The 16190-nt window shown below is 38.7% G+C and overlaps 2 long non-coding RNA genes across 2 annotated transcripts; both read right to left on the bottom strand.

Moving 5' to 3' along the window:
• Nucleotides 1-4026: 4026 nt before the first annotated feature.
• Nucleotides 4027-15297, bottom strand: LOC147484739 (uncharacterized). Its single transcript, XR_015205786.1, has 4 exons — nt 15166-15297; nt 4689-4806; nt 4130-4549; nt 4027-4041 (listed from the first exon to the last, which is right to left on the bottom strand). It is a non-coding gene; the product is annotated as an uncharacterized LOC147484739 (long non-coding RNA).
• LOC147484740 (uncharacterized) lies at nt 9151-13620 on the bottom strand. The gene is made up of 3 exons (XR_015206066.1): nt 13325-13620; nt 13155-13185; nt 9151-9371 (listed from the first exon to the last, which is right to left on the bottom strand). It is a non-coding gene; the product is annotated as an uncharacterized LOC147484740 (long non-coding RNA).
• Nucleotides 15298-16190: the final 893 nt, after the last annotated feature.

Below are 16190 nucleotides of genomic sequence, written 5' to 3'. Positions count from 1 at the left end.
GCGGAGAGCGTTCTCGTGTAGTCGATCCTAGAAATATAGGTCCTCGACGTTACAAGAATTGGAGAAGCTATGTAGCCTGTGAGCTCCTGAGAGCTGTCTGCTCGCTGAGAGCGTTCTCGCTTTAGTCGATCCTAGAAATATAGGTCCTCGACGTTACAAGAATTGGAGAGGCTAAGTAGCCTGTGAGCTCCGTGAACGTGTGCTTTCGCTGGAGAGGCGTTCGTGTAGTCGATCCTAGAAATATAGGTCCTCGGCGTAACAAGAATTGGAGAGGCTATGTAGCCGATGAGCTCCAGAGTCGATGCTCCGCGGAGGCGTATGTAGCCCCAAAGGGCATCTTTGCCATTGGGGCGCTTTCGCGAGAAGCGTATGTAGCCTTGAGGGCGTCTTTGCCAGAGGCGTTTTTGATTCGCTGAGCGTATGTAGCCCCCGAGGGCTTTGCCGCTAGGGCGTTTTTACTTCAGCGGAGGCGCATGTAGCCCCCGGCGTCTTCGCTTTCGCCGAGGCGTTTTGCTCGCGAGTTGATCCTAGGAGTATAGGTCCTCAACTAGCGAGACTTCGGAGAGGCTATGAGCACCAAGCTCCCCGAGGCGTTACGTGTTTGAGCACGCTTTGAACTCCCCGAGTGTTTTGTTCTGTAGAGAACGAGCTGTGAGTGGTTTCCTCATGTTGAACTGCTGTAGAAGATGAAGCGACCTCAGCGGAGCTGGTCTCAGGTGATTGTTTCTCGATCGGAGGGATAGAGATCTTGGCAACAGGAGAGGGTGCAACCTCTGGGGTCTTGACAAGAGGAGAGAAGTGGTGACGCTATGTAGCGTTTGAGCTCGAATGAGCGTTATATTCAGCTGGGTGTTGTGACCCGAGTGAGTCCGTGGGCATCCTGCGTTGGAGATCGTCGTTAATAGCTAGCCTTGAATTGGCGTGACTATAGTTAGCCCCAGTTTTAGAGCTTCATTGACCTGTAAAAATAAAAATGCGAGCTAGCACCAAAGAGTTAGTACAAACTAACAATAGTAATTTTGGAGATGCATGGATCATAATAACTGTAACTGAATTGAGCCTATTGAGATGATAATGACTAGCCCCAGTTCGGAGATGGTTATGGCTAGCCCCTCGTGTGCATTGGAGCTTGATTGACCTGCACTAGATCGAATTTTCTTGCTGGAGCAGGGTAATGTGCCCGTTCATTATGCCTAGGTGACCGACTAAACGCTGGACTTAAGCTTCGAGGCTTTCCATGCTTCGTGGGCTTGAGAACCGTTGGTTTTTGAGTTTTTGAGCTTTTGAGTTGTGTGAAAGTGATTTCTCAAATGTCGAGACCACAGGCGCCAATGTAAAGGAGGCGTTTGGTTTTCTCCCAATTACTACTAGGATGAGCGGGAAGGGGTTAGGATTTTGATGTGACCGAGGTCGTGCCGCGGAGCTTAACCGCCTCACGATCTTCTCTCGTTTTTCCTTTTTCCGGGGAGAGAAGAATCAGGTCCGCGTAGTTCCAGGTAGGTGGTATTTATAGAGTTTTGAGAGGAGATCCTTCGACACGTGTATTCTTTTGTACAAATGTAGGGTGGAGATCGCGGATGAGTGTTGAATTGGATCTGTTATGATTGGGGTAGATCGGTAGTCCCTATTTCCGGTGTTGAGATTACCACTAAGATTTTGGCAATCATTACACCAGTGGGGCGGTTTTTATTCGCGTTACAGATTTGGCCGAAGTGTTAAATGCGAGGTATCTCCGTTCACACCACCTACTCGAAAATGCTTTCCGCAGGTCGGTCTTGAGGTCGCCTTTGATTCATCTATCTTTGCGCGACACGCAGGTTCCGCGAGGGCGCTGTTATCGAGTCTGTCTTGGAGGTCGATATCTTGGTTAAGCTTATTATGCTCCTCGCGAGTGCGATGCCCTATGAGGATATCGCTCCCCTACACAGATGGCAAGCCTACAGAGAGAAACCCAACCAAAGATAAAAAGGTTCTGTTGGATACTGAAATGAAGAAAAAGGGAAGGACCTCTTCTTCTCGTTCAATTGGGCTTCTGTAAAACTCGAAATCTTCTTCTGTTTTCGTTCAATTGTGTAATGAAAAATGAAGATGTTGGGAATGAATTTTCCGCCAGAAGAATGTGGGTTAAGGTGTCAGTCAATTTCAATGTTGGGACTGCCATGTTCGAAAATCGGTGGGGGAAGAAAGGAGACATTACCACTTCAGAAATCTGGTGTTAAATTGTCATAATATTATTATGAAGGGGTAATGTTAAAAGGGGTGTGAGTTTCTCTTCTTTGCTTTTGTTTCTCTGTATCTGGCATACTGTGACGAACTCACTCGCTTGTATGTATCTCTTTGTGCCTTTGCACTACTTTTTAATAAAGATTACTACTTATCCACAAAAAAAGACTTGGTGGTTTGAGCATACATACAGTACATGGATTCAGATGAGAATTCGTTGATTTGCTGCCAGACCAGGGCCGGCTCATCCATAGAGCAAAATCAGCAGCCGCCTAGGGCCCCGCAGCCCAAAGAGCCCCCAATATTTTCCAACTGTCCAGCCCACTATCGCATTCTCATTTTTCTGTTTTTATGGAAACTAGAGAAAAAAAACGGTATGCAGAGAAACAAACCCTTCGTTTCTCTCGCCTTCAACCTTCTCTACCATTTCCCACGCTTCTCAAACAAAAAAAATACACGCCTCCATAACTAATCAACATTCTTCATCACTCCCTCATTCTCCCTGACTCTCTATATTTTTTCTTCTTCTCTGTCTTTCTATTTGCAATTCTTTGTTAAGCAATTTATTAAAGTTTAAAGTTTGTGACTTGTGAGAAGACTATTCAAAGAAAGAAAGAAAAAAAAGGTTGGGGTATTTTTTTACTTTAATTGTTAATTTGTTATCATCTAAATTCTAATTAGATCATTTTATAATTACACTCAAACTCATTATTTTCTTTTTGCGGACAATGGATAGTGGTTTTAACAGATATAATTGGACTAGTTGTTTAGTCAAAGTGGTTGTCGTGGTCTCGTGGATTGTCTACTTTTTCGAAATTCCAACGTGACTTCGGCTATCAATAAAGCTTCATCTCACGGTGATTGTTTATATTTTATTTTTTATTTTGGTATGTTATGTGACTATATGTGAGGACTTATTGCTTGCTGCTTGCATATTAGTTTACATTTCGATATGAACCGAAAGTATAAATTCGGTAATAAAAAACGTCAAGAAAAGAGAAAAGCAGATGAGGCGATTGAATCTCAAGGAGGAGCTATATTTAAATTTATAAAAAACTATAAACAAAGTGAATCGGTTAGTTCAAGCGATAATTTAGCAAATGAACAACCTGACCAACCAATAGAAGTGGATAATAATGAAAATATAGAACAAACTGATAATGATCCTAATGTAAATTTTGTTCCTAGTGTTTATGTTCAAGATAACATTGAAGAAAATCAAACAAATGAAAGAAATGATAACTCAACAGTAGACTTGCAGCTTGCTAGTATTGATGAGAACCTCAATGAACAATTTAACTCTTTAGTTCAAGATATTTATGACCCCGGACGATGAGGTAAAATTGATACCTAACTAAGATTGAGTGGATTAGCTACATTATCTATAGAAAGAGATTTTCTAGAAGAACTTGAATACAAAGACTTAATTGGTGATTTTGCAGCTCAAAAAGTAAGAAAAATGAAATTTAATTGAAGTTTGTGAAGTGTAATAATTTCTTCGTGTTAAAAAAAAACAAAACAAAACAAAAAACTTTAAAGTCTGCCAAAATATTTTGATAATACATTGCCGGTCCCAAGCCCGAATAAAGGATGAGGGTTTGCATTCATATGATGAAATAATGTAAATATATAAAGCCATAAGTTGTAAACAATTTTATTGGTATTAATTGTAGAAGGCCCCCAATTCGAGTTTTGCTTAGGGTCCCCAATGGCCTTGAGCCGCCCCTGTGCCAGACCAGTATGTGCTCTTAGTCATTCGGCAAACACCTTGGTATAAGGCATCAGCTGACCGATCAGTTAAGAGCTAAACACTTTATGCTGGAGACAATCAATTTATACATCCAGTCGTATATATTAGAAAAAAATGCTAAAACTCAAGCAAATATAGATGTCTAGTGAACTTTACCGCCAATTCACACCATCATCTTCTTGTTAACTACTTTAGTTTAGTAGAATTGCGCTGGTATATACTAGGTGCTCAATGCAGAAGTAATTGCCATTTAATTTGTGGTACATAGATTCAAGAATAGCTATTAGATGTGCACTATACAAAACCCACAAAAAGAAGTACAGAACCCTGCTGACTTAATTGAATTGAATAACTTTAATTTTTCAGAAACGAACTGAAGTGCAATGAATCTTCATCAGTATACTAGTACAACAGATTGTTCAATATCTTTGCTTCATAAACGGTAGTTACTCATCATGAGTTACTGCACTCTTTTTGTCACACGCACAAGATATTGGGCCGTAGAGACAGATGCGTAGATCTCCCTGGACCTTTAGGTGGTGAAAATGGCTTTTATACAAGTCCCAAAACTCTTCACTGCCAAAGGAAACAACAATAAAGTCTATCAGTGACGATTTTAATACAAAAAGTTTTGATGGATGTCAAGCAGAATTAATAACACAAAAAAACCCAAGGCTCGAATTTTTTTTAAATCTATAGAGTTCCATAGCTATACCTGACTTGCGGAAGAGTAAGCAATGAATAGCCTTCTGCATCTGTGTGCATGTCCATCACAATCACTGATAGCCTCGAAAGCCCCAAAGCATCCACGTCAATTAACTTTTTAATCCTGGCTATAAAATTTAGGATAGAACTAAAACTAAAACGCATGGCCCAACACAAAAAAAACGTCCCAAATCCACTGTGATTGGTTGATAAAAATAAAATAACAACTCAAACTCTCTTTCTATCTCCTCTCTCCTGTTTTCTCTCTCTAAACCAGCCAATCACAGTTGACTTCGGATAGTTTTTTTGTGCTGGGACATGTGGTGTAGTCGCCCCCTAAAATTTAACACTAAGGGTGTGTTTGTTTAGTGGCAAACTTGTAGTGGGAAAATATTAGATTTGCTAGCATTTTCCCACTAGAGTTTTGCCAGGCTAATTTGTAGTGGAAAAATTTCAGTTTGCCAGTGTTTGTTTGCAAAAGTTTCTAGTGGGAAAATATGGGATTTGCTAGTTTTGCCAGTGTTTGTTTACATGGTTTTTTTCCTATGGCAAATAATTTTTCAACTTTTTGGAAATATATATTTTTTTGTTTTCAAACTCAATAGTCTAAAAAAAACTAAAAATAAAATATAAAATAAAGATAATTAAAAACAATACAACTCAACATTAATAGTAATAGTGTCTTTGAAACAACCATAAAATAAAGTCAAAGTGCAATACCCTTTAACAACCATTGTTATCCAAACACATATAAAATGTCATTGTGCCTTGGATAAATTTTATTTCTATATTTTCTCATACTTTCGGATCACGCGTGCTGCTGGCTTGATCCCAAACCTCATTGCTAGCTATGATGATTTCGTTCTTCATAACTCCATTCAAACCCTCATTTGCATTGTTACACTAGCAATATCGCGTGATATCCATCGTAAAGGTCTTCACTCATTTGAGTTACATGACTAATAGTCAAGTCGATACCAAATGTAAATGTGTTTTGGAGTGTTTCTCTTGCACGCTCTTTTGATATTGGAAGAAATCCGTTCTCATTCTTATGACCTAGAAGTAGCTCGTTATGGAATATACCGATAAGAACATTGTCCATCTCAGTTGTCCATCGCATTGCCATATCTAATTAATAAGCATACAAATTTAGTTAATATACTTAAAACAATGACAAGTTAAGAAAGTGCATTAGGATAATTAGTAAAACAAACTTGGTCCAAATGTCGTTACAACCACATAAACATAAATTTAATTAGAAGATTCCACAGACATATCAGATTAGTATAACTACAAGACGAATAGTAATTTGATTATTACAGCAATTAAAATAACTAAAAACACCATGACCAAGTAGCGGATGTAGACCCAATCGTCGCGTTGCTCAGCTACATGACCTCTCATATTTTCTATGTGAGGTGCATATGGAACTTCTATGTGAGGTGCATGCGGAACGTGAGAAGCTAGCACTTGGGGAGGTAGTGAATTTGTCAAATTGGTCTCTTCGATGGGTGCATATGGAACTTCTATGTGAGGTGCATGTGGAACGTGAAGCTAGCACTTGGGGAGGTTGTGTGCACCTACGAATAATGGATTCGAAGACCTCTTACTGAAGGTGAGTGACCAATCTATGTTCAAATTTCTTCTACGGACTTACATCCATAGTAATCTGCGTTACTATGACCATTCACCTGGGCTTTACGATCATCCCAATTTGTGTACACTCCGTGATTCTTTCCCTCGAAAGTACTTATGTAACACCACGTGTTTTCCCATTCTCGCCATCATATTAGAAAATGGCCATAGAACATACAATTATTTTTACGACATACAAAATGGCCATAAAACATACAATTAATTTTACAACATACAAAATGGCCATAGAAAATAATTATATATATATATATATATATATATATATATATAATGCAGGCCACATGCATAGGCAGCAACAATTATATATCTACACACTTAAGTTCAAGTGTATTTATTTCTAAGTTGCATTAATGACTTTTATTTGTGCTCTATCTATCAGCCAATGTTTTCCTTCAACTTTTGGAGGTATGGATTGTGTCTAGAATCCAAGGGACGCCTAGAGAGTAGTGATGGGTATTGGGCTATTGGTTCACTTTTTCCATCCAAAGTGGGAGCACGCGGGTCTGCATCATTTGTCTGAACAATATTGGAATTTCATTTTTAGAAGTTCACATCCAAGGTTGCAACTTTAGAATGGTGGTAAAGGGGTTCATTAGAAGTTCCAAGGTTTAGATCATATATAAATCTTTGTACTGTATTAGCTTCAACAGCTTCTTAACCTTGAAGTGATCAGCGTTGTGAATTGCTCACAATTGGAGGAGCTAGTGGTAGCGGATGGTGATGAGAGTGGTGCCATTCCAGTACTCCCGAGGTTACGTAATCTGGAATTGTATGGATTACCAAAACTGAAGAGCACTTGGAGTCACTATTCATGTACGGAAAACTCTTGGCGGATGTTAAAATTTCCGTGTCAAACCGGACCGCTTTGTTTTCAACTAGGTTATTACAACACTTTCAATACCTGGAAGAGATCAGAGTGTCGGATTGTGCGAAATTGGAGGAACTAATTGTAGTAGAAGAAGAAGCATGTGAAACTGTCGCACTCCCAAGGTTGAAGGAATTGAACTTATGGGATCTACCCGCAAACCCAATAACATTTGGAAGGGCGTGATGGTTTGTGACTCTCTTCAAACAGTTGAAGTAGAGGATTGTCCTGAATTGAAAAGGCTCCCTCTGTTCAACCGAGAACACACCACACACACACTGCAACACACACACACAGCAGCACCACCGCAACACACCACACACACCGCAACACACACGCATACCGCAAAGCACACACACCACACACACACCACACACACACAGCAGCACCACCTGCAACACACCACACACACACTACAACACACACACACACGCACAACGAAGCACCACACTCGCACACGGCGACACTCAACACTCAACACTCGCACTCTCGCACACAACCACAACCGCACACTCGCACACAACACTCTGCGGTCTCAACAATCGACACTTTGCACACAGCCACCACCACAGCCACCATAGCACACAAAGACACTCTACACTCAACATTCTCGCACTCAAAGACACAAAGACTCCTCTCTGCACAAAGCCACCACCATCGCCACCACAAAGACACTCGCTCAAGACTCAACACTGCACGGCCTCTCTGACACCGCGACCTCAACACTCAACACTTCGACACTTTCGGCCGCCCGGACAAAGCAATTGACAACTACTAAACCGACACGGCAAATTCAAGTGAAATAAAGTAGTTGTCGAAAAACAAGAACTAGAAACAAAGTCCGAAATGTAAAGCCGCCAAAATAAGAGAAAGTGCCAAAACAGATGTCATATATAATACCACTAACGAAAGAAGGAGAATTAAATCCAATAATCCAACACTTGTACCTCAATACAAAATATCCAAATAAACTCACACTTGGCCTTACAAATCAAATAGATGCATGTAGGACATAAATAAAAACTTATTAAAGTTGCAACTTGCCAACATAAAACCTTAGAAACATCTTACGCTCAAAGACACGCTTGGTGTAGCTTCCTAAACAACCAAGCAGCCTTGATATCCTCTTCAAGGCCCAAGAATACCTCTATTAGTGGCAAATCAACTGCCAGCAAGTCAAGTGACCTTAGGTAAAGTTCCGGATTCATATCCGGAAGAGAATGCAAAGCATCCTTCAACAATTCTATTGGCTTTGGGGCAACTACTACTGGTACAGGTTCTGGTGGTTTCTAGGCCTTGGCTAATTCAATTACCGCATCAGTGAACACCTTAAACGAAGGGGGTTCGGGTATATCCTCAAAGAACCGAGACTTCCTAGATTTCTTGGCAGTAGGTGTAGTGGTATTCTGAGCACTCTCAGTTTGAGAAGTAGCAGCACCATCAGCTTCGCTCATAGCAACTTCGGGTGCATCACCCCCACCTCCTTGGGTTTCCTCAATATTATCTAAACAAGTTATAGAAACATAAAGTTAATTTCATAACAAGTTAGATGCACAAAAATCAACTCTATTTACTTCAAAATCAGCTAACCTCTCGAATCTGTTTCCATATCATCGAACCCAGTATTACCCCCTTCTCCAGTTGCATGGTCATTCCCAAAAAGAATACAACATTCATCATAGAAAGGAAACATCTTCTGCTTAAGACTACTTGCCCCAGGATGAGCCTATATCCCACAATATATCAATCAATATGACACCCAAAAATTTACAAAGAAAATATATATAGAATATTTTTTTACCTTTATGTAACTCTCCCATGCATTATCATCCGCATCAATTCTCTTGGTCTCTTTGTTGAAAGCTAAACCAAACCTACTAGCATCGACTGCATGTTTGGCAACTAACCAAGCAGCCTTCATTGTTTTCATCCTTGACCTTACATTGTCAGATACAAGATTCATGCCAAGTCGTGAATTGATTTCATCAGCAGTACGCTTCAAGCTTTCTTTCCTCCACCCATTATCAGCCCTCCTGCCCCCATTAGCTAACTCCTCTAACAATACCTCTACCAAAATGGTTTCCATGTTGGGAAACCATCTAATTTGGGATGATCTCTTCCGTTTTCTATTGTCAACACCATTCAAAGGAGTACTCACACCACCTACCATACCTAGTTTGAAGCAATGAACCAACGATGAACATAGCAAACAAACATATCAAATAGCAAACAAACATAACCAATAAACAATATTACATATCAATCAAAGTACAAAGCCGTAGAAGAAGACCGAGACAATAAAATATTATAAGTAGTTAAACCATTATCCAACAAAACAAGAACACCATAATAAAGTCATAATGTCTATTACAAAAACACCCTACTAAAATCATAATGTTTATTACACAATCTTAACCACGATTACTCCACATCGTTATCTTCCCACATTGCAATTGACAACTCATCCCTAAAATTAGTCCACCCAGCGGCTGGTTGCATATCAATATTCAGTCATCCTCTTCCTCCTCATCACTGAGCTCCTCATCACTCAAAGTACTGCTAGGATCTTCTTCTCGCAAAAAATTGTGCAATGCACAACATGCAAGGATTACCTTTGTGTGTGTCGTGGGGTCGTGGAAAGCTGGATGCCTTAGATAAGCAAATCGCTTCTTCAAGATACCGATTGTCCTTTCAACAACAGTTCGCAAGGACGAATGGCGAAAGTTATATTGTTCTTTATGATTTTCAGGTTGAACTTCACCTATCTCTCTAAGATGATACCGCACACCACGGTAAGGCGTGAGAAACCCTGGCACTAAAGCGAACCCAGCATCCGCAAGATAGTACTTACCATTTGGAATAGTAAGTTTATGCCCTGGACGAGACACTGCACTCCTTAATAACCTTCCATCGTGGCAGGATCCCTCCCACCCTGCAAGCACGTATGTGAATCTCATGTCAAATGTGCAAGCTACCAACACATTTTGGGTGACTTGACCTTTCCTATTACGATACCTAGCCTGTTGTGCCAATGGCAAATTAATTTGAAAGTGTGTACCATCAACCGCATCCTAACATAAAAAAACTTGATTAATATTGACTAAACTACCAAACCTTGTAATCAAAATGATCCTAACAAATTTTCCAAAAGTTGACTCACCTTAAAATAGCAATGCCAATGATGCGTGTTGGAACACTCGCGAGGAGAGTTCTCTGCGGTAGCATTTGTTACTAACTCTTTGAATAGACGAAGGATTGCAGCCAACACAACATGGAAATAGCGGTGTACTGTTTCTCCCGAATGGAAGAATTGAAATGTTTCATTCCGATTGCGCATATCATGCCCAACTGTGTTAAGAAATAGGGCCACTTGCTCTTCCACCGTAACATGTCTGCTATCGGCTAGGCCATGACCACGCAAACGATTACTGTCGACAAAACACGACCCGTCTCATCCTCAATGCTCATGGCAGAATCGGTCAGTGGTTGTATACATCCTACGCAAAACAATTCTCCGCACTTGATCATAATTCGTACGAGGAGCTCTAGTAAGAGTTGGTGGAGCCCTACGCCTAGGCCTATACCTCCCCATATACCTTCTCCTATACCACCATGTCATCATCATATGGGCACCCATAACTATAATTAGAAATGCCACTAACCTACGCTCACGTTCGGTCATCATTCTACAATACCTCAAAAAATAAAAAAATTAATAAGGTATACAAATTATTAATTGTGTGTCCAATATCCACATATACAAAATTATATATCAACGTTCTTAAAGTTATATAGATTTCACAATATGATCTATGAAAATATTTGGCATGATTATTAACAATTAAAGACATATTAATTTCAGCACACTCAGCACCTCCACTAGCACACACACACAAATTCAAAATAATTTCAAAAGAGATAGAAGTAACGAGTTCATAACGAACACAGTCCCAAAACACAAGAGACAGAGTTCATAAGTTCATAAGTTCATAACAAGTTCATAAGTTCATAACACAGTACCATCAACTGCACCCAAGATAGTAATATCTAAAATAAATTAGCACAAATAAGTTTTATTTTCAAAACATGACCACCTCAAGATAGACCAAAGCCTCACAACCCTGCTTGGTCGAGTGTCCCATCTTTCTTTATTATTTTTAACTTTGATCGGACATTGTCAGATACAAGAGTCATATTTAGTCGTCGATTTATTTCATTAGCAATTCGATTCAAGCTCGCTGTCGTCCACCCATTAATGGCAATATAACTGTTCCTTCTCCCACTAGAAGCCTCCTCCAACAACACCTCAATCAAGATCGCTTCCATATTGGCATTCCATGTAACTCGGGAATTACCACGCATTGAATTAACACCACCACTTCCCATACCTAGTTTGAAACAAATAATATTCGAGGCATTTATGCGGTGAATGACACATAAAACCCTCTAAAACAAATCTAGTATTCGAGGCATTTGTGTTCTTAATATATGGTAATTTTAATGCATAATTGAACTAAAAATCTAATTTTCATGCATTACAGTGGCATAGGAAAGGCATGCTTGAAAAGGTAATGGACACTCATCAGATATGAAGGTATAAACTCGGGGTCGCTAAAGAAGTTTGTTGAAGCGGCTGAAAAGTGTTTGGCGGATTATGGTGTTGATAGGCCATCAATGGGAGATGTATTATGGAATAAAATCGAATACAAATACAAATACCCAAAATAGTTCATAACAGTTACCAAAACAGATGTAAATACAAATACCCAAGTTCATAATTTCAACTATCGAGCCTTAAAATCGAATAAAAACCAACATATCTAAAGCAACATAATTAATTGCAAGATTTATAAGCATAGGCCCTATAAGTTAAATCCTCCACGCGACATCAGAAACTTTGAATCATAAGCATTCTTATCTACTAACAATAACTGAACGGTACTCAAAATTATAATAACAATAAAAAAAAAGTAAACATACCATTTGATGATCAACTAAAGCATACTCAATCATCATCCAATCAGTCCTAAAACATCGTCTCTCTATCTCAGAATCTCTTTTATAAAAGACAAAACTAGTTTTAGTCCTCGTATCCGAATTAAATCCCATTACTACTCAAGATTAGCCTTTGCTTTCCAAATTCAAGTGCCTAATACTCATAAGAATGCAATCCATGGAAGTTGTGGTTTTTTTCTTAATCTGAAAAAAGATTGCCTAAACTGAGTTTTTACAGGCCTCAATTTCAAATTGCTAAAGTAAATTTTTTCCCAATACACATTTGCTTAGGAAGTCATGAACTCATGAATTCTCTATTGGTAGAGAAATGCTACGAGGACCCATATCTGTGACAGCCCAATAAACATATGCCGCATTCCTTCGCCCCTCCAAAAAAAAGATTTAAAATAATGTACTACTGCCCCCTCGTATTACCTCCCCCCTCCCCCCCCAAAAAAGACAAAAAAAAATCCCCAGATTCCTAGCAGTGTTTATATGCCAAGCTGTGTTGGATACTAGCCAGAGCAAACTGAAAGTAAAATTTACGACCAAAACACTTGTTCTTCCTGATCGGTAAAGTCAAAAAATTTCAGTTCATACACTTGTTTTTCTTATTACGTTAAAGACTAAAAAGATGAATAACTATCTCCAACCAAATATTTAATGATGTGAGGAGTAACCAACTGAAGTTTGAAGTGGCGATCAAACTTCAAGTTTGAAGTGAGGAGTAACCAACTGATGTGAGGAGTTTTAATTTCCAAATAGACTTTGAAGTTTGAAGTGGCGATCAAACAACCGAGTGGTCGGGCAAACTAAAGAGTCGAATTAAAGAACTTGTATATTCAATCAAAATTTGTTTGACATTCACTACCACAACTCTACAATGATTCACACAACAGCCCAACAATCCAACATAGTTCTAAAAAAAAACCAACATATCTAAAGCAATCGAATTTGTACCTGACGCAATTTCTTCAATCTTCTTCAATTTCTGAAAGTTACCAACAAAAAAAAACCGTGAGAGGACAGAAAATTTTAATGAAGGAGAGATAGAGAGATGAAGAGAGAAGTGAGAGAGGAGAGAGGAGAGCAGATGAAGAGAGAGAGATGAGAGGAGAGCGACAAATTACCTTTTGAGTTCGAGCTGGGGCTTGAGAGATGGAGAGCGAAGTGTTGCGGCTGTGAAAGAGAGAGAGAAGAGATGGTGGCAAATTTTTATTGCCCTAGTGGGAAAATAAGGGGTGGCAAAAGAGTTTAGGGGGGGAGCTGGATTCTATTTTCCCACTTCTAGTGGGAAAATTTCATTTGTCGGCAAATAACAAATAGTGTTTGCCACTACCCTTAAATGCAGCCAAACACTGGCAAATGGTGCATCTAGTGGGAAAATTTTATTTGCCACCCCCATTTGCCACTAAACAAACACACCCTAAGTCACATATTACAAGATGGACGTGTACTCTAGAAGAACCAAAATTTGGAGTCGATTTTGTTAACATATAAATAACTCATTCACTTGCTCAATCACTCATCCACTTGTCATAGCCAATCTGAGGCCCCTACTTATGGTTTCGCTAATTTGTACTTTGATTAAGATCTTTTCACTGATTACTTCGGTACCATTCAGTTAGCCTACACCAAACAACAGAAACAAATGTGATACATTACTGAATTTTTATCACTTCTAATGGAAAGCCCTATTGCCATCAATATTTGATAATAGATTGATCTAGGAAAGATTTTCTTTTGTAAGTAACATTTATTAATTAGGATGTAACAAGGATACAAATGTGAGAGAGAATCTCACTAACATGGTGCAAATCGACATCCTAAGTCCTAGTGCCCGTTCTAAAGAACTACTTAATTAAGGCTACGCCCCTATGACTAGGGTTGTCAATGGATCGGTTTGGGTTTTGGAATTGGAAAATCCGAACCCGAACCAATTAGAAATTTTGGAACCCGAAACCGAACCGAACCAATAAAAAATATTGCAAACCGAATCCGAACCGACCCAAACCAAAAACTATAAAATCAATTAAATCTTAAATTAAATCAATTAATTTCAACCACACAATTGATAAACATATACAAAATTAATCATAAATATTACTAAAATGTCATCTTATCGGTTCATATCGGTTTGGTGGAGGACAAACCCGAAACCAAACCAATATTTTATCGGTTCGGTTTAGTTTCGGTCGATAGAAAATAAATCAAATTATCAAAATCCAAACCATTTTTTATCGATTTGGTTCGGGTCGGTTATCGGGTTATCAAAACCCATTGACAGCCCTACCTATGACAACCCTCATACAGCTCCCAACCAACTACATTCCGAATGTTAGACAAGAGATTCCAATTTTCAAGCCCATCACTAGCAAATAGGCTTTGGTAGTTTTGGTGATGTCATCTAGATAGTCTTGTTAAGATGAAAGGTGCCAGAACTTTCATAAAGTTGAAATAGCCATGCTACTTATCACAACTAATCACAACTAGCCAAAAAGTACACTCCAAAAGGGTTCAAGTTTTTCCATGTACGTTTTCTTTATTTATCAAGTCCAAATTTTCCAATACATAAGTTGGTTTTTAATTAAAGAGTGCATGCACAACTAGCAACAAGATCACTCCTCAAGTATTGAAGTTTCCCTTTTCTAACAAAATCTACAATTCTCAATATGTAAGTTGGCTCTAAAAAAAAGGAGTATTGACAAAGGGCCACCTCATACTTACGCGCATGTTTATTAGTAAATAACTTTCTATCCAACTCTACAATCTTCAATATGTAAGTTGGTTCTTGAAAAAAAAAAAAAGTGTTGTAAAAGAGCCACATCATACATACAACAATGTTTATTAATAATTGTCTTCTCAACACTATCCTGCTAAAAATTTAGTGCTTAAGGGAAATATTCCTTTTAAGGTTTGAGCCAAGGGCTACAATTGCAGAAATAGTCAAAAGCTTACATTCCTTACCTACTTGGCGTACCACTAGCAATATTTACACGACTCTTGAGCATGGAGACCTAAATCAACCAAAAAAAGAATAAGATTTCATAAATATTACTGATCCAAGATAAGTACATTTTGCACCAAAAGAAAAAATGTGAGGGTGATCTGGTATCTAAATTGCAGAATTAGACGTTAACAAAGATAACAACATAGTACAGGAGTTTTTCATTTAATTACATGCTTCAAGTACGGACACTAAACGAATATGTTATTCAGTGAGATGTATGACCTATGTACCAAAATATACAAGGGATGGTAGACAATGTCACCTGGAGCAAACAATTTTCAACATACAGATAAAAGTATTACAACTTGAGAACTTATTCAATGTGCCTAAATTTTCAGTCCACCGTACATGAGAGAAAACATGAAATGACAAACTGACCGTTAAGCCTCCATAGAAAAAGGACATTCTGGATCCTTTTGCTACAAGGTGGAGCTTATTTGTGGAGATAAAGCAGCTTGTTAAGTTATGTTGAGTTCTTTCCAACTTAAAAGTTATCAAAGATAAAAAGTAGCATAGCTGATTAATAATAGACACTAGGTCATGCATTTCTTCCTGAGAATGTGAAGGCGCGTGTTCATATAACCAAAACATTACAAGGAGTCAACATTGATGTAATAAATACCATAGTAGTGAATGATGAGATACGACTGAAATGTCTTCTGATAAATGACTACAAATAGTATAAAGGAAAATAAGTGATAGTAAAAATGCAAGAAATGCTGACTTAACTTCCCTTGAAATGGTTTTCAGTTGAATGGTGTGATACACTAATATCACGGGAATGTGTTTTAATTACAAATGCAAATCATCTATACCAGGCAGAAGGGTCCGAAACCTCGTCATTTGACAATATGTTTTCCATATTTTCTAAAACTGAGCGATTTCCCATGTATCTAGGAAGCACCAACTGTCATATGCTTATGCAGCCTGTATTTCATTGGAATAGGAAGGTTTCAAGTCCTCCACTCTGGTATAGACGAATGTTC

This window comes from Coptis chinensis, chromosome 8 (genome assembly GCF_015680905.1).
Source record: "Coptis chinensis isolate HL-2020 chromosome 8, ASM1568090v1, whole genome shotgun sequence".
Taxonomy (NCBI): Eukaryota; Viridiplantae; Streptophyta; class Magnoliopsida; order Ranunculales; family Ranunculaceae; genus Coptis; species Coptis chinensis.
This window is presented reverse-complemented; position numbering and strand designations above follow the sequence as displayed.